Raw genomic sequence first — 18,806 nt, 5'->3', positions numbered from 1 at the left:
GACCCATATACCTATTGGGACTCCAATACTATCTAAAGATAGAAGGCGAAAGAGCGCGCTCGAGCTCAAAAGGAACTTTTTGAGCTCTTCTCTTGCTTTATCAGAATTATATATATATGTGAGCGAGCATGCTGCAGTCTGTACCGCCTATAGTCTATTTTTTTCCAGCTGTTTTGCATTTAGCGCCGAGCGCAAAGGCAAATTGAATTTGGCTAATTGGTGTGTGCATTTTAAATGAGTACTCAAATGATATATATTTTATATATATATTTATATATTTTTATATATATATAATGTCCATAATATATATATAAATAACAATATGCGGGCGCTGAACTATGAATTAATGATATAAATGTTTATTACTTTTATTTAATTTGTTTTGCGGCTAATACTAAATACACATGCGAGTGTGTGTGTGTGTAAACGTTAACTGTTATTAGGGTATACACACTACCCCCAGCCAGCCCGCTCTCTCTGCCTCTCGCTCTTCCCCTAGACGTAAATAAAAATGCCTCAGCATTTCAATAAAAAGTTTTTATGTTATAATTATGGGGCAAACGAGGCAAAGACAAGAGCGAGAGAGAAAGGAAGAGGGAGAGGGTGAGACGGGCAGCTCGGAATGCGTATAAAAATTAAGGCCTACGCCACACACACACACACACACACTAGAGAACGTCGCGGCTTGCCTTGGCCCATAATTTTTCTATTAGACAAATATGTAAGGCGCTCAGCTCGAGGGCCAAAGGCGGGCACAGGGGCCGCTGCTGGGGTGTTGTTGTTTGTCATGTGAGAGTGTAATAAATTTTATTAAAAACACACAGAAACGGCAACAGCAACAACAACAACGACAATAACAAACAGTGCAACACACTGGACGAGCCGAAGGAGGTGCCACACACATTTGGGTCATCATACGTGACCAGCACTGGAATGCTTGAGTTGCCTGCCCCCCGCCCACCTTTTAGCTGTGTAAAGAGAGAGGCGGGGCTAGCTGAATGTCCAGCTGAGCCAACACATAAAAAGAAAATAAACAAACGGCCAAAAAGCGAGGAGAAAAATGCAACAAGCGCAGCTGACTGCTCGCTGCCATGCACGAGGAGGAGGACGACGAGGAGGAGAAGGTGGAGGCAGTTTACGTGAGGGTCTGGACTGGCGGTTGACGCTTGTCTTAGATGTGAAGTGGGGCCAAGTTAATGGACGCTGAATGAAGTTGACCGGCTGTCAGAAGGCGCCGTAATTACATTTCACACCAGGCGGTAAACGACACATTCGCCCAAAAAAAACAAAAAAAGCCAAAGAAACAAAAAGTGACGAGGCAGCAGCTCGACTTGCCGAATATGAAATACTCTAACAAGATGAAGCATAATATTTATAGTGCTTACAGCAATCGCAGCTTGCATTTCAATGACTCTAAAAGACAAATACAAATTAAGTCAAGATTTTTAGCAGCTCTTTCAGATCGACTCCAGCTACGCTGGCAGCTCGCTGCAGTCTGCCTGAGACTTTCACATAGTTCCTACCGAAATTGTTATGCTCTCTTCATAAGCAAAAAGCGCTTTCATATCAACTACAGACGAACCCAGCCCGGCCCAACCCAGCGCTGTTCATATTGACAGTTGGGCTGAGGCGCGGTTAGACTTAGGTTTAGCGTAAATGAGTCTCGCTATATATATATGTGATATGATATATCTCTATGTATATTACATTACAAATAGGCGGTCATAAATTCAATTCAAATCAAATTCAAATAAAACCGCTTGTTTGAGCGCAACCCTGAGGTCAGTCTATCCGTCCTTCCGTCCTTCCGTCCGTTTGCATTGCACAATTATTTGTTTACGCAAAGTGACAATACAGTAAGAGTAACGAAAAAATATGTATCAATGATACAATTTAATTAATTTCGACATTTAATGACAAAACGCGTGAAACATGTATTTTATATGACAATCAGCCAAAATTTCTATTGGCAGAAAGCAGCATACAAAAAAATAAAGGAGGAAATTTAATAAAACACAAAATAAACACGAGGAAATTTGATGACACATGGCAAATGTTGTATTTCGCCTTTTTTAATATGCGACAAAAAATTAATAAAAAAACATGTATATATGCAAGGTAACGAGGTACGCTTGTTGACATAGCTCTTGTTAAATATTTGTGATTGAAATGTTTTATTTCTTTTTTTTTCCATATTGCAGCAATTGGAAATTCGTGTGGAAAATGTTGTTTTGACATCACTCAGATTGGGAAGTATGAAAGCTTACACTGTCAAAGGCCGATAAGACGCAAATCGTCATCATTTCTCTAGAAATTTGTTTTATAAATTATAATCATGTACCAAAGACGAGGCCACTTGCTATTCGTAATGCTCAAATATGAAATTCCTGCTAAATCACTGATTTTTTAAGCCTCATCAATGAAGATCAAAGAGAAAACTATGTGTAAAAATTGCTTCAACAAAAATTGCTACAGATAAAGAAGACACTACGAAGCTCTTCTATAAGTTGAAATCAATATATTTTTATTTTAATAAGCTTAGAAATTTGTATTAATTTTTTGATATTTCATACAATATTTATAAAGTCGAAAAAAAATAAATTTGTGAAAAGCAAAAGTTGAGCTAAAGGAAATTTCCATAAAATATGGTCAACATATATATACAAATATATGTATATAAATATATTGCATATCAATTAGTTATTTAGAATATATTTAACATATTGAATTTTGGGCTGAAATCAATTCGTTTTGCAACTTTTCAAACTGCGCTCGCGATTTGTCAACACGTCATGAAAGAGACGCCGCAGGCACAACGCAAATTGACAGAGTTATTACATTTTCCATGTATGTGAGTGTGTGTGTGTGTGTGTAAAAAACCGCAATTGAAATGCAAAATATTGTGCATATTTAAAAGTCAAAATGCAATCATTGAAAAAAGGTGCAGTCAGAGCAATGTAAAAATTGCCTAGGGGCTAGTTCTCCCAATGGGTCAGCGGTTTGGTTGGGCGGCTTGGGTCGTTTGGGTGGTTTGTATGGTGCATTTATCAGCGCGCAGTTTACCTTCAAATTCAAATTGGACAACATCAAATAATTGTTAAAGGCCCAATAACAATAACCAAAATGCATGAGTCAGAGCGAAAGGGAGAGGGGGGGGGGCGGGGGGTGAGTTCGTGGCGCATTAAGGGCAGTTCGGGCAGCTGAACAACTTGGCAACTGGGGAGCCTGGCCAAATGCAATTTATAGTGCGTGTAAATGAACTGCTGACCAAAAAGCCAAACCGAGCGCAGGTCTATGGGGGAAATTGCCCATGCAAGTGTAACTATGCACAGCCCCCCATAGCCAGCCCCCCTATCTCTGGCTGTGTGTGTGTGTATTAAATTTATTGATTTCCATATATTTATATGTGTAAAATGCCATAAATTACAATTATTTAACAGAGCCGGACGGATGGAGGCAGCGCCGCATCGGACGAGGCGGCACAAGCTAGGCCCAACCAGCAATTGGGGCGCAGTTGGGTCAGTGGCGCAGTTGCTGCTGTTGCTGTTGTTGCCATTGTTGTTGTTGTTGCGTCTTTGTGTATGTTGGCTTGTTGCTGTTGCATAATTTGTTAGCCAAATTGCAACTCAACAAGCTAGCAACAATGAGCCCGAAAACTCAGCAACAGACACAGGTGCATGCAACGCACACACACACAACAGGCACAGCACACACACAAACACACACATATAGAGAAGGCTTTGACTGCGTTTGCTCCACACCATACTCATCAAATATGCAAAATTTGCCTGTTTCAGCTGAAGCAACAACACATCGAGCTGCACGCCAAAGATATCCAGTGACTCAACGCCAACGGTGATATGTGATAATGTTAAACTGTGATCTAAAATGAGCACACACTGCAGAGTCTTTATGCTGTTCCAAGTCTCAAGTATATATTATCAGCTTACGTATACGCAATATATTGAGCATACGCAACGTGCTGCAGCTGTTCGAGTTCACTGTATGGCGAAAACTAAAGCAAATTGAATCGAAGAAGGCGATATATGTATATATAATCGTATAATATATTTGATTTCTTCAAATAAAACTGAAGAGCAAACGGAAATTTGAAATAGAAATCGCTTTATACTGCGAAGATGGCGAATAATTATATATATATATAATATATTTATATATTTATATTTATATAATATCTCGTCGATTACTTAGTAATCTTCATCATTCATAAATTGATAGAAATTTGCATAAATAATGATCAAATTGCAAGTCTTTTGTATTGCTCATCTCTTGGCTGGCTGGCAGTGTGGTGCCACGCCCATTTGGTCACATGACGCCCACACAATAGCAGTTAGTTCAATCGCTAGCCGACTTGTTGGCTTTGCAGTTTTGCCGCTATTATAGAGTCCGAAGCTTATTAGCTGCGCTCTAGGCTCCAGGGGTCTCAAAATGCCATGCAAATGGGTGAATTTACAATCAAAAGAACGATTTTCATATTTAAGATCTCTATGCACACAGAGAGAGGGCAAGGGAGAGCGATGGAGAAGGGGAGAGACAGGGACAGAGCGAGAGACAGACAGGCATGCACTTAATTTGGTAATTGTCTAAAGGACAACGAAGTCGAAGGGAATAAAACAAGCAGCACAGAAGCTAGGCATATATATATGTATATATATCTTGTATTTAGATAAACACACATATATATGTATGTGCATATGTGTGTGTGTGTCCCGGCCAGTCTTGGTCATTAATATTAATTTCGTCTTTAATTTATTGTAATTTACGTGCATTTGATAAATCGTATTATTATTATAAGCAGTCTCTCTATCTCTCTCTCTCTCTCTCTGTGAGTCTCCCCCTCTCTCCTTCTCTCTGTGTGTGTCTGTGAGAAATATGTTTTCTGGTAATGACAGCACAATAGATATATGAAACTTACCTTTTGCTCTTGAAAAGCGTCAGCAGTGCCAAAGACGAGTTAAAGCTGCAAATAAAATGGCATAAAAACTGATTAGAATTGTTGAAATGTTTGCTTAAGTAGTTTAACTACTTGGCCTTTTGTAGCTGCTGCTGCTATAAGCCTTCTTATTAATAAACAGTTGTGCTAATTGCCCATTGGAATTGATTGTGTTTGGCTTGTGAAAAGCATTAATTGGAAATTATAATCCCAAGTCGAATTATTATAAATTTGCCATTTGCCTCAGCTTAAGATGCATATATTTAAGAAGAGATATTAGCCGTAGTTGGTTTTTTTTATATTTTCATTTATTTAAAATTAACACATATGTGTGCTTATTTTATTTTATTAAATATGTATTATTTCTGAATGAAGTAAATATATTTTTAAATTCTTTTTGTCAAAGAAATAGAATAGACAAAATGTTGTATGAATCAAAAGTTGTATTAAATAAATATATAAATATAATTATATGTGCATTAGTATGTGTGAATGCGTGTGTGTACTTATTCAATAAAAAAAGTTTTCTCTGTGTGTTCGCCAGAGCAGCGCTTAAGGCGCTTTGCAAAAGTTCAAAATTCTCATTAAATGCCAGAACAGCCCCAATAACAACAACAACAATAACAGTTGCAATATACTAAATATTTATGCCTTGTTGTAAAGTTTTTTTCTTTCTTCTTATTTTTTGTGTTTCACATTTGACTTTCATATAAAAATTGTGTAAAATAATAAAAATAATTTCACACACTCACACACACGCACATTGTCGCCAGACGCCATTTTCTTTTGTTATTATTGTCCTTTGTTGTTGTTGTTGCTGCTGCTGCTGTTGCGTGTAATGGACGCCGTTATGTGCATTGACATTGGCTTTGGGCCGAGCGCATCGCCGGCATGGCGCAAGGACGACATGAGCTGTGCTCCTTGTGCATTACTTTGGCTTGACTGAGCCAGGCTGCCAGGCAGCCATCTGCCTGCACGCCACGCCCCCATAGCTACCATTCTCGGCACGTTTATAAACGACATAAATATAATTAAATTGTTATAAAAATGCATTCAACAAAATAACAACATGAGAGCTAACAGCGATTGGTTGAAGGGTCCGCACACTTGTCCATTGAGCATTACAAGTTTATGGTCCGCACTTCACGTGCTCCTCCTCCTCCTTCTCCACCTCCCTCTCCACCTCCTTCAGCTCTACCAGCAGCTGCTGCTGCTCTTGGCGAGTGCAAGTGCTCAAAGTGTGCTTGAAATGCACTCGAATGCACTCGTTTGCACTGGGCGCTGGACGCCGTGCACTACAAATAAGTTATCTCTGCCCCAAAGGGCCTTTGCTACTGACAGCCTCTCTATGTGATTCTCATGCGTGTGCAATTGCAATTGTTTAGCTTCTCGACGGCCCTCATACACATGCCGAGCAATGTCTTTCGAGTTGATTCACCCGCCATCGATTTCAAATTAGAAATCTGATTCATTTCGATTTACGCTGCAATCGTTATTAGCCTTTCGATTGGGTAAACGCTTAACAAACAGCGCATTTTGTTATCGATACATTTTATGGCCGCTTCTCGACGGCGTTCAGCGTTAACACCCACACGCGATGAGTGGACAGAAAGCAGGTCTCTTATCGCCATTTGACATGGTCGCGCCTCATTTGCGGCTCGTTTGTGCTTAAAAGCTGAGAGATAACAGCCCGCTGTGACCGTGTCGCTGGCTCAATCAAGAAAATGAACTCGCTTTGTGGGGCCACCCACGAGCCGAGCCAACCAAAATTATTGCAATAATCAAATCAAATATATATACACGTATGTGCCAGTATGTGTGTGTGTGTGTGTGTGAATAAATTTTCTATGGGCATCTTTTGTATCTGTGAGATATCGCATGCCATCGTTATTAATAGAGTTCATTAGCTGCAGACAACGAGAGCCGCGTCGAGTGGACATATCGAGTGAACCGTAGCCCCGCTACCACCAAAGCGTAGAGCAGAAGAAAACCAGTTCTCTAACCGAAAAGTCTCGCACTCTTTCCCTGAATTCCAGAGTCTTTTCGTTATGGTTTCTGTTGAAAAATGCTTTGTTTATAAATGCGTTTATCATTCGGTTCATGCGATCTCTGTTTTCTTCATTGCCCTTTCTTTAATGAGAACTAATGAACGCCTTGGCAATGCGATCGTCATCAGCATCAACATCCCCATCATCATCATCTTCATCATCATTATCATTGCTGCCGGTTTTTAAATTTTGGTCATTGTCAAAAATAAACAAAAAAAAAGTATTTTTATTCAGCTGCTTTTATTGTTTACACAAGAGCAATAAAAAATCACAATAATATTAAACAAATACAAAAAGGGGGCCAACCCACACACACACGCACATGTAACTCTTGGTCGTAAAAGAAAAAAAAACGAAATCAGTTCGAAATCTGTTAATGCAAATGCTAAGAGCCTCAACAATTTCTGTGTATCTTTGGGATCTCAAACTAAAATCATTTTCGATATCAATCAAACAGCTTAAAGATTGAAGCGTCTTTATGAACAGAGATTACACGTGTGAATTTATGGCTAGACATTAAATGGATCTGAATAGATGATAGATTAAAGATATAGATAAACAGGGCCAAGAATGCATAAGCCTTGTTTGTTCTTTCAGTAAATTGAATAATTTGATTGACACGCCATAAAAATAGATAAAAACAAAACTATTAAAAATCAATATGAACTACACTCTCCCTCTCTCTCTGTCTAAAAGTTAACCCTTCTAAAAAAGAAATCATACAATTTCCCTCAACAAAATGTTAACAACAACGAAAACAAAAACTAAACACGTAAAAGCCAACTACAAAAAGTTGCAGCACAAAAACTAACAAAGTTTTGTTCGTTTCGCCCATTTCCTGACTAAAGCACAAAAAATGTCAAAAACTAAAAATATTAAGTATTTATATGTATTGGTATGTGTGTCTGTGCCTGTGTCTGTGTGTGTGTGTGTTTATAAAATTATGTCAGCAGTGCTTAACAACAACAGCAGCAAGGATATGTGCCTTGCGGCACAGGCGTGTAAATTATTTATGTGCCAACTGTCCTTCTTATGAACGTCCCGCTACCTGCCCCCTTTGCTCACATAATCCCAATGTGGCACGCATGGTTCCTGCTGCTCCTGCTGCTGCTGTTTGTCGTCCTCTGCTGCTGCCAGTTTATAAATAAAAATCATTATTACTGGATGCCGCGCAGCTCCCTCTAGCCCCTCCCCTCTTGCTGCTCCTGCTCCTTCTATCTCTCTCTGCTCCTGTACTACCTATTGTCCCTCGGCTACTGCTACCTCTACTCCCGCTCAGCTCCTGCTCCAACTACACCCTCTGCTCGTCTCTGTCTCCGCCGCTGCCTCTGTTGCTTCGGCTTGGGGTTTTTCAGTTGGCGACGTTGGAGTTTTCGTTTGAAATTAGCACGCATTGTCCTTAATTGTTGGGGCGTTTGGGTTTTCATTTTGGGGCTTGGGCTTTCCATTTTTTGTTTTTTTTTTTTCTTCGTAGTCTTGTTGTTGCTGTTTAACAAGCTTGGGTCTGGTGGAAACCCGCTGCCTGCCGGCTTCTGGCTTGGTGTGCGCCAAGCCAAGCCAATGACTCGTTTGGTTGGCTGCGTGTTTATTTATTTGACTTGTGCATGTCGCTTTTGGGTGTTAACTTTAATAATTAACGGCATTAATTGCCGCACATGTCACATGTTGGCTTTCGGCTTGTTCCGCTCAAGCCACCCGAGCCACCCAAACTGCCTTCAACCATTCAGACGCACCACCAACACCACTCATGCATGTCCATGCATTTTGTAGAATTTGTATCCAATTTATTTTTCATTCTTTTTATTATTTAAGCGCTTATGTCATGTCATATAACCAGCCGAAAGATTCACAACAACAACAACAGCAGCAGCACAGAGCCCCGCCCACCGGGTCACAACACGCCCATCAAATTGGAACGCCTACCTCAGCAGAGAGACTGCATTATTCATAAGCCCTAAACGTTAATTATGCACATGCCATTGTCTTTTTAGCCTTTTTTTGGCTTTCGACTTTTGGCTTTTAATTGCATAAGAGTAAAAAGAAAAATAGTTAAAAGCTTTGTTTTTCTTTGTATTTTATTTTTCAGCTCTTTCTGAGAGTTAGTTAAAGACCAAATATAGATTTATAACTAGCACAACGAAGGAGATGACAGCCTCTTTATAGAGTTAACTGGTTCGAATTACAATCAACTCCTTAAGGCCTACATTTGTTATTATATGCAACTAAGCTATTATATAACTAGAATTTGAGCCAAGATTTCTTTACAATGCAATCAAATTCAGAGCAGCTATGAACACAGCTCTAAGAGCAGATCAAAATCTAAAGCCCCACAGCACGATTCGAACCTCTTTACTCCCAATCCTCAAGTTACTTACCAACACTATGGCTTAAGAGCTCTCAGCTCTGATGACTTAAGCCAAAGCTCCTTTCAACTAGGTTTATCAATTCGCTCGATAACATTATCGATAAAGCAAGTCAAGTGGAAGTCGCTAGTTTGCATGGCTGGCGACTGTAAAGGGGGCAGGGCGGCTGGAGGAGGTGGCCAAGTGATGCTCAATTAAAGCAACGTTTTGGCCATAAATGCCAGGCACTTAACAAATCCCTGACGATTATGAGTCCGACAATGAGGATTCAGAATGAGCCTTCTGTGTGTGTGGCATATGATTTTCAATTTATGCCACAAATCCGGAACCCAGACAGACGCCGCCAAACTTTTTTTCCGTTCCTCGTTTTGTGTGTATTATTTTTATTATTTTTTGTGTTATGTTAGGTCTCTCTCTCTCTCTCTCTCTCTCTCTCTCATGGCGGTGGCGGCGGCTTAACGCCTACGTCGATACAATTTGAGTTGGGTCGCAATGAGGGATGGGGGCGTGGCATGGCATGGCTATGTGCTTGCTGCGAGTGGCATCAAATCGAGTCCAAGTGGCAATGGGGTCGTCAACAGCAACAGCAACAGCAACAGCAACAGCAGCGGCAGTGGCAGCTTTGTCGTAGTCCTCCAACAGTTTTTGGCGGCCGTTGAGCGCCATTAGGCGGCCTGTGCAGACATTAAAAACAGCTGCCATTGTCGCCGTTGTTGTTGTTGCTGATATTTTTGTTGCTGTTGTGGCATTTTTTGGAGCGGCGCACAAAAATTGCCTGTTTATATTCGCAGCGACAGCAAATTTTATTATTATTTTTGTTCTTGACAACGACAGCAGCTACCAGAAGGAGGAGCAGCAACAGCAGCAGCAGCAGCAGGAGGAGACAGTGAGGGCGGCCAAGTCCTAAAGAGGGACACAAAGTGTAACAGGAGTTTTGGGACATGCAGCAGCAGAAGGAGAACGCGTCTAGTGTCAGTTGCCTGCTCTGGAGTTGATATGATACGTGTTCAACGGGTATATTGGCTTCCGAGCCACAGGCTCGACTGCTGTGCCAGCTCAGCTAAAGTATTGAGACTCTATGAATTCATGGCTAGTTCGCAATATTAAGACTATATGAAATAAGTGCTGGAAATGACAATCAAAGCAGAAAAGTCGACGAGTAGAAGAGGCTGATAGCCCAGGGTATTTAGTCGTCGATACAGCTCAACAACTACTAATATTTTGATTTATATGTGCTTCGTTTTCTCCTTCTTCTCCGGCATGCTTTGTGCCAAATTTGCATTTATGCCCAAAACATTTGCCCAGCAGCCGTCGCAAGCTGAATTTGTGGCTGTTGCACCACAATTCACATCGATGACAGAGATGAGTCAACGCGGAGCGGCAGCTGGTGTCTGGCGCGCGGCACCTTTGGGTGCAGCGGCGCGGCAGCGCATGCCGCTTAGACGTCGCACAACCAATTAAAGAATAATTCATTTCAATTGAAGTCAATCAAAAGAAATAATTTCACGCTTAATCAATTAAGTGCCCAGGCACAAAGAATGCCACACAGTCGAACAAACAAACAAACAAAGAACATTTTGTGCTGTAGAGATTTTCGGGAATTGGAGCAAGCGAATGCGACTGAACGAGCGAACATGGGTTAATCAAAGACGCGCAGATTGAACAGCCATATAAAAAAGAGAAATTGGAACAGAGCTCTGTTTAGGCAGCACTCGCTTGCCATCATTATGATGATATATGGCCGCATATATCAGAGACACTTGAGCTTTGCTTTCGAGCCGAAGCAAATTGATTTGATGGCGGTGCTGAAGTGCCGGCAAGTGGCACTTGAGAGCCAACCAGACTTGATAAATATGTGCTCCATCTAACTATATAATATGTTATGTTACTTACTGCCCCGATTGTTCAGTCAATTTATATATATATATAAAAAGAGAGAGAGAGAGTGGGAGGCAGGAAGAGAGAGAAACATGCAGAATTGTAGCTAATCAAATTCTGTGAATGTTTATGAATCGAAGAAGAAGTTGGAAATATAGATTTATAAATATAGAGTTTATATAATATACAAGAAATCTTGTGCACAAAGTAAAGGGAATACACATGTCTATAAGGTCAACTTTTTGGCACCATTTTTAACAACTCTTTTGCATGGACGTGGCTGGCAAGCAACAGCAACGGCAACGGCAACAGCAACGGGAACAACAGACAAAGCCAAAGGCAATGGTAAAGCGTCGCATTAATTTGTCATTTTGCGCGTTTGGCGACGACGGCAAATGGGGCGAAATGATGATGGAGTAAGAGCTGGGAGAGTTTGCACACTCACACACACACAACACTTATCACATACTGAAAACTTTGTTTTTGCTTACGCCCTGTAAAAACTTACTGTTTTTTCTATTAAAATACATTTTTTTATGCAGCTTTTTTTAATACTTTTTTTTGGCATTTTTTTGTTGTTGCTTACACGCGCTGCCTTTTTGGCTGCTATTTCCGCTGCTCCACACACAGGCGCACACACAGGCGCGCGTGCAATTTGACTTTGAAAAGTGCAACAAAAACAAATGCAAAAAACTGTCACAAAACTTTTATGGAAGAGACAGTGGCAAGGCAAGGATAGCCCAGGAGTGGGAAAGGCTAGTAGTGGGGCTGTCAAGCAAACATTGGTGGCCATGTCTACCACGCATACACACACAGACACACACGCCTGCACACACGCGCTGCGGTGGCAGCCACTTCATTTGCTTGCTCATTAAAAGTTGCGACATATACAAATGCAGGAGGCACGAAGTCAACACGTTTGCCAGCATGTCAAGTGCCAGTCAGACGCCTGCAACACCAGCACCACCAGCACCACGGCACAATGAATGTCAAGAACGAGTGAAAATTTGCGCTTAAATGCAGTACAAAACTACGACGATGAGGCCAGCGACCCGAAACCTCTCCTCTCACTCTATCTCTCGCTCTCTCAATCTGTCTTTATATATATATATATCTGTACAGACTTGCTGAAAATGCACAAAAAATTTGTCACTTTTCTACGACGCCAGCAGAGGGAGAGAGACAGAGATAGAGTGTGTGTGTGAGGTGTGTAAGCGTGTGAGGTGCTGCTGCCCCTGTTCACATTTCCTGCGCCCTGTCTTGGTCATTATTATAATTTTTCATGTCTTGACTTCACATGGCAACAGCAATCAACATACACACAGACACACACGTGAGTTGAGGCTTAGCGGCTTACTGGAGCGTGCTTGGGGTTGGCAGCTGCACAGGTGTGTGCACACACACTCACACACATAGAGCAGAGCAAAGACTCTGTCTGTCTGTCAAATGTACAAATGACTACAAGTCGTCCCAGTCGAAATCGGATTCAGATTCAAAATCCGGAGTTTTGCTTGGCTGGCCACCGCATCGGCACTTGGGTATTTATAAAGCAGGCAACATAGACAGTCGAGTCTATGCAAGTGTTCGCACAGCTGATGAATGCAATCACACATACACACACAGATACAGAGGATGTGTTGCAAATATATATATATATATATATATATATAAAACTTAATATACATGAAATCAGGATATATCAGTTCCATCTTATTTTTCTTGTCATTGTCATTGTCATTGTCATTGTCATTGTCATTGTCATTGTCATTGTCATTGTCATTGTCATTGTCATTGTCATTGTCATTGTCATTGTCATTGTCATTGTCATTGTCATTGTCATTGTCATTGTCATTGTCATTGTCATTGTCATTGTCATTGTCATTTTCATTGTCATTGTCATTGTATTTATTTTACTATATTGGATATATTTTTTTGTACTGAAAACACAAAAATAGATAGTAAATCGATTAATCAAGCCGTAGTTCTATTTTTACTTTACTTTTGAGTGAAAGAATTGGATCAGCCATAATTTTTGTGGCCTTTTCAGTTGACTAATCAAATTGCATTAAGCATTTAATTTCTCACAATTTCAGCTGTGTCGGTCTCTTTCTCTCCCTCTACGTCTGACTGTCGCCAATGCTGACCCTATAAATAAGCACACGAATGGCCAGTCGCTGTTCTTATTAAGCAATGCCCAACTGCAATGCATTAGCTAAGCAACCCACCCGACTGGCCCAACGGCGCAACCCTTGTAGATAGTTTGGGTTCGCGTATCTTTATGCTGTCGGTCGTCATCAGCTTCGTAGCTCCGCTGCTCCACAGCTCCACAGCTCCGCGACATTTTGCTAATTAAGCTGTGCGGTTCACGTTAAAATTGTTGCAGGCACCGCAGCACCATCGCACCGCCGCACCACCAGCTATTAGCATTTTTATGTTGGCAGAGAGAAGGCACTTGAGGTTTATCTGAGCAGAGTTTATGTCTGGCAGCGGTCACTACTTAGTCTGATTATTGTTATTATGGCGTCGCAGTTTTCATAAATTCCCAGCAAGTTATTTTCCCATAAATTCAGCGGCCAGACATAGGCAAGGACAGCGCTGGACAGGACAGAAGAGGACAGGACAAGCCAGAGGACATGCCGACAGCTCCACAGGTAGACAACAACGACGATGACAACAGACAGTCTGACGAACAATCAGACAGAGAGACAGACAGTCAGACAGGCGGACAGACAGGCAGACAGAAGGCAAGGCATTGCGACAGATAGCCAACAAGACGCTTGGCGCTGTGTTGCTGGAGCTATTGGGGGCCGCAGTCGGGTCGTCCTGTCAAGACGCAGACGACGCTGAGGCAGCAAGCCGCAGCCATAAAATGTCGTCGATGGGCAAAAATCTGTGAGGAGGCGAAGGGCAGGACGTGGGACGCAAAGCGAATGCACATCATGAGGCAAGCACCTGTCCCAGACGCTTTGTCCTTTGGGATGCAATTTAAATTGGCATTCCACATGACGGGCAAACGAGTGCGAATGCGAGTATTCATGTGCAAGGACATTCGCTGCGTTTAACTGAATTGAACTGAACCGAACCTTCTAGCCGGGCTTGAAACAAACCGTCTATCCTTGTGCAACTAAACCTGTCAGCCAATATCACCTGCTCTATGCGTTGTTTTAATTTACTTCTGGCTCTCTTCTGATTTTTTTATGTTCGTATACCCTTTTTTTTGGTTGGGAACGGGTATCATGAAGTTGGTAATGCTTATATGTAAATGAAAAATATTTTACTTTGATTGGACAGACAAACTGAGTTGGACTCGTTTCGTTACGAGTTATAACTGGATTTTGCTATCAGACTTCAATTTAAAAGTCTGTTTCGTGCTTCATATAAACACTTTTATATAGTAAATAATACATTTATCTATAATTTAAGATAAATTTAGATAAAATTTCTCTAAATATATAAAATATAAATCTTAACTTAAATTACGAGTGAGATGTTCCTAAAGGTTTAAGGAGGAGAAGGAGAAGGAGAAAAAGGAGCAGACTTCTTTGGAATTAATTGTATTTGAATTAAATATATCTTTGATTATAATTGATCTATATATATACATATATATATATTCTAAATAAGTTCAACATATTTCCAGGAATGTCGCTCGATCAGAAAATAAGCAAAAACAAAAGCAAGGGTATCTGTTAGTCGGGCAATGCCATCTGAGGCATTCATATTTGAAGGCATTCCTTTTCCGTTGATTATTATGAAATGTGGTTGTTCTTGCTATTGTCATTATATGGTTGTTTTTTGTGTGTTGTTGTTGTTTCATGAGCGACCTTCTCAGAGTGAAGTGACTTCTCGATTCGCGATTCTCGAGTTCTCAGCTCTTGGTGCCCGTCTCGCATTCGTTCCGAATTGCATTTGTTATCTTGTCGCGCCCCATTGTCGTCATAGTTCTCAGCCACTGGGCAGCCGTTAACGCTTAGGTAAACAAGCAGCAACAACTATTTGCAACAGCAACAACAATTTAGTGTCGGTTCCGCTGTCTGCGGCATGTTTTTGCACCGCTTCAACGGTTGGTGTACTGCTGTTGCAGCCATCATCATTACAGGCATTGGCCATTGGCCGTTGGCCGTAGCAGTGGCCGTGGCCAATGCCACAACTTGTCCAGTTCTCACTTCTTACTTTCCGCTTCTCGCTGCTCGCTGCTCGCTTCTCTTAATTCTTATCTTGTTCATGTTGGAACACGAATGCTACGCGTCTGTGCGCCGCCTGCCATCAGCTATCAATTGGATATCATCGCGCTAAGGTGCTGGTCTGATCGACCAAGATAGCGTTAAGCGTTGCTCAACTTATGGAGCTAAATTGTTGCGATTGACTCAATAAATAGTCGCGCCCCATAATCCACTCCCTTTCCGGTCTATAATTAAGCCGTGCTATTTATTTATTACTTAATTGCCTTTCATTATGTTTTCACTTCAACTACTTGAACTTTATTATTCGAACCCAACATTCTTATGCAATTAGTTAAATTTCTTTGCTCGAGTATTATTCACTTTTGTTTATCATTCATGAGAATCACATCCAGTTTACTACACAGGCTAACAAAATTCATTGAAATCTGAGTTTGAATGAAAATATGTAGCTCTTTCATGTCAGCTTTTCCAGATATTCAAGCCATATTTGATATACTGCAATATGAATATAAATTTTGTAATTAAAAAGTTTTTTACAGGTATATCAGCAAGTATTATCTTTCAAACTTTGTGTAATTCTAAAGTCTTCTTTCTGCTGAAGAGCACACACATATATTCCTATACATACAGCAACAACTACAAAAAGCTTAAAATGAATCTTCATAATTCTTTTTAGTTAGCGCACAAAAGCCTAGAATGCTAGATGAATTTGTGAGAAGCGCGTAGAAGAGCTTTCTTTAATTTTGCTGCAGAGTAGACAGTAAATTTAATTTGTTATCAAAGCTTATAGGCTCTATATATACATACATAAATTTATATATACATACATACAGACATACATACATACAGCAATACATATATACATACATACAGGCATACACACATACATATTCGTTGAATATTTTCCATTTACAACTGTCTTCGACTTTCGCCTAATTATACTAAATATTTATAAGCTTTTCAGTACATAATACATAAAGGATTCGCCTTCTCTGTTAGGGGAATTCTGTTTGAAAGTCTATCGCATTGCTTATTGTTTTAAGCATTTCATTTGGCCAATTGAATTGTTGCTAAGCTCACTCCAGATGCTATTCCAACCATAACTCTAGCCACAATCGGCCCATTCTAGCTGCTCGACGCTTTTGTCAGAGTCTCAATCGCCTTTTGGCCGCAATCTTTGCGGCTATCTGATGATGATGATGATGATGAGGATACTGCTGTTCTTATCTAAAGCTAAAAGCTAAAAGCTGAAGTTGAATCTGTAGCTGCCTGCCATAGGTCCAACGCCAAATGCCAATTCCGATTCCCATGTGCAACATAATTTGTACTTTAATCGTGTGGCAGCAAGGATGTGAACAAAAAGCGAGCGGAGCGGCCAAAAGCTGTTGGTGGGGTGGTAAGCAGGCAGTGGGGCACATACAATGGCCACAGTTCTGTTGTGGATTCCACTGTGGCTTCCACTGTTCACTTCATTTTCATAAATGCCACATTAAAGATGCTGTTGCTGTTGTTCTGCTTGCTGCAGATCGCTCGCAGAACAAGACATAGCTGTGCCATCAAATGACATTAGCCTGGACAACACACTCTATGGCTATGACAAAAAAAAAAAAGGAAAGAAGAGAAGAGTAGAGAAGAAACACGTCCTCAAAGCAGTTTATACGGCCGGTTTCAGGCGGGGGGAGTGGCGGGGTGGGGTGGCAGATTCTGGAATGGCAAACTGGTAACTGGGCGAGGCATCTTCTAGATACCTTTAGCCAATTTATACAAAACGCTGATCACTTTATAAGTAAGTATATCATCATTTATACATGCGCTTGCCCAAGCCAGCGAACCGCAATCCAAGTACGGCTCACCAGAGGGCCACAGCGACGTTGACTGCGACTGCGACTGCGACTGTGACTGCGGCTACTTAGCCATGTCGTTTTTACCGTTTTTGGGCGCATGGGGCATGCCAAAAATGTTGCGAACGTCTCAGCGTTTTGTACAGTTTTGTTGTAGTATTATTTATTATTGTTGTTGCTGTTCGCTCTGGTCATTTATATTGTGTGTGTGTGTGTGTGTGTGCATGTGTCAAGTGGACTTGTTTAATAATTTATGATGAGGCCAAAAACGTAGATCGTGCGTTGCGCATTGCCAGCTATTAATCATGCCGCCAGTCAGGCCAACAGCACCAGCAACAGCAACAGCAGCAGCAGCAGCCGCAACAGCAACTCCTGAGAGAAGCGCAGCGGCTGCTACTGCTGTAGTAAAAGTTCAATTACCCGCCAAATCAAAATTCAATCTGCTGGCTACAAAAAAGCAGTAAGGAAAAAACAAACAAACACACAGACAGACAGACAGGCAGGCAGAGAGACAGAGAGACAGTAAAATCCGCTGGCCAGCACAGTAGTTGCACGGCTGCTGGCAGCGGCAGCGGCAGCGGAGGATGGGGGGCGGCGGTGGGGGCGTGTTGCCACTGCATATTGACTGCAGTCTGCAATGTGGTAAAATCAAAAATTCCAAACGCATACGACAGACAACCATGACGACGAAGACGTGGAGTAGCAAAAGCTGGATCAGCAAACAGCAGCAAGAGGAGGGCCAGGCGGAGGAGCAGCAGTAAAAGTAGGTAAAGACGCAGCAACCAACAGCGAATCATGTCGTGGCGGGCGTGTGCTCAGCTATGGCGTAGGCAGAGAGGATGCCTGATGCCTGATGGTGCCCACTTAGCAGCGCCAGAGATCAGATGACAGCAGGAAGACATCGGCGACGTGGAAGGATAACAGGCAGGCTGGCAAAAACGCGCCTAAAACCACCAAATGCTATCAATCACATAAAAGGCGTACTTCAAATACCTTAACTTTAGACTGCAGTACAGTGAACTCTGGCTAGGATCAACTATCGAAAACTGCAATTGCTTACAAATTTGACTGCATTTTTACAGTTTTTTGTGACAAATACTAATAATAATAATAATAATAATAATAAAAATAATAATAAAAATAAAATTAATAATAAAAATAATAATAATAATAAAAATAATAATAATTATAATAATAATTAAAATAATAAAAATAATAATAAAAATAATAATAGAAATAATAATAAAAATAATAATAAAAATACTAATAATAATGATAATAATAATAATTTTATAGAATTTCTCTTTGATAATCTCATCATAAAAGATTAAAGAGAAGCCAAATTTTTATAAGGACTCAGAGCGTAAACAAGCTCACTCGACTTTCAGCTTCCCCACATACGTGAGCTAAGCAAATTTCTAAGCTAAAAACTTTAGTTTTTATATTGCAAAATGTATTTGATTGCAAAATAGTTGATTGAGAGTGAGCTGAAGAAATCTGAGAAGCTAAGAAAACTTTGTTGCACTATAATTTTACAC

General features: G+C 40.8%; 1 protein-coding gene across 1 annotated transcript in view; it reads right to left on the bottom strand.

The window, feature by feature from the left end:
* The window catches only part of LOC111600167 (hornerin), a 44,904-nt gene extending 39,920 nt beyond the window's left edge, over positions 1-4,984 (bottom strand). Inside the window, exon 1 of the mRNA XM_023316159.2 lies at positions 4,937-4,984. The gene's annotated coding sequence lies outside the window, so the exon portion shown is untranslated. The remainder of the gene's footprint in view (positions 1-4,936) is intronic.
* Between the last annotated feature and the right edge of the window lie 13,822 nt (positions 4,985-18,806).

Source organism: Drosophila hydei, unplaced genomic scaffold (assembly GCF_003285905.1).
Source record: "Drosophila hydei strain 15085-1641.00,03,60 unplaced genomic scaffold, DhydRS2 tig00000232-arrow-arrow-pilon, whole genome shotgun sequence".
NCBI classification, from domain to species: domain Eukaryota; kingdom Metazoa; phylum Arthropoda; class Insecta; order Diptera; family Drosophilidae; genus Drosophila; species Drosophila hydei.
The sequence above is the reverse complement of the archived record's forward strand: the minus strand, read 5'-3'. Positions and strand labels throughout refer to the sequence as shown.